Source organism: Penaeus monodon, chromosome 30, assembly GCF_015228065.2.
Source record: "Penaeus monodon isolate SGIC_2016 chromosome 30, NSTDA_Pmon_1, whole genome shotgun sequence".
NCBI lineage: Eukaryota > Metazoa > Arthropoda > Malacostraca > Decapoda > Penaeidae > Penaeus > Penaeus monodon.
The window spans coordinates 21965116-21965955 of record NC_051415.1 but is presented as its reverse complement, the minus strand read 5'-3'; positions in this window follow the sequence as shown (position 1 = coordinate 21965955).

Sequence of the window (840 nt, the reverse complement as noted above, 5' to 3'; positions counted from 1 at the left end):
CCCTCGAAGATAACACCTCATTCCAAACGTTATTACAGTTTCCCCTTGGCGATACCGCTAACCACAAGGACATTTCAGACTTACTGACAATAGCAGCCGGGATGACCTCTCGCCACTCGACACACCGCTGATCACACGCTCTTTGTGGCTTTAGTCGCAGATAACGTGCAAAGTCTTTGGAGAGGTCGCCTCTATGTGCCTATGGCGACGCAAAAACTGCGGTGACGGTGATTCCTTTTGTTACGATGTTGCAGGTGATGTGGTAGTGGAAGTGATTTTTAAACATCTTTTTCCATATTCACTATTGTTATTGCATATTTTCCGTCACTGGACATTCTCCCAGTCACTTCTATGAGGCACATTTTTCTCGATCACATGATGTACCTAACCGGTAAACCTATGATGTACCACTCCTTCACGCTTATGATGTACCTCTCCTTCGCCCCTGATATATCACTCCGTCAACCCTATGATGCACCTACCCGTCACCCCTATTATTTACCTATTCAGCAAACCTACGATGTACTTCTCCGATACTCCTATGATACATCTCTCCGTCCCCCCCATGATGTACCACTCTGCCCCCCCCCCCCTGATGTACCACTTCGTCAGCGCCATGATGTACCTCTCCGTCACCCCCTGATGTACCTCTCCGCCACTCTTATGATGCGCAAACTCTCCTCGACTCTTGCAAGCACTTCCGCCCCTTGCGTCACGTATCCTCACACACCCCTCTACTTTCATCAACGCTCCGCTTCCGTTCTTCCCCTCTATCAGCATCTCCTCTTCCTCTTGGTCTCGGTCTCCTCAAACACCACCTCCAGCAAAGCCACTTAAGAG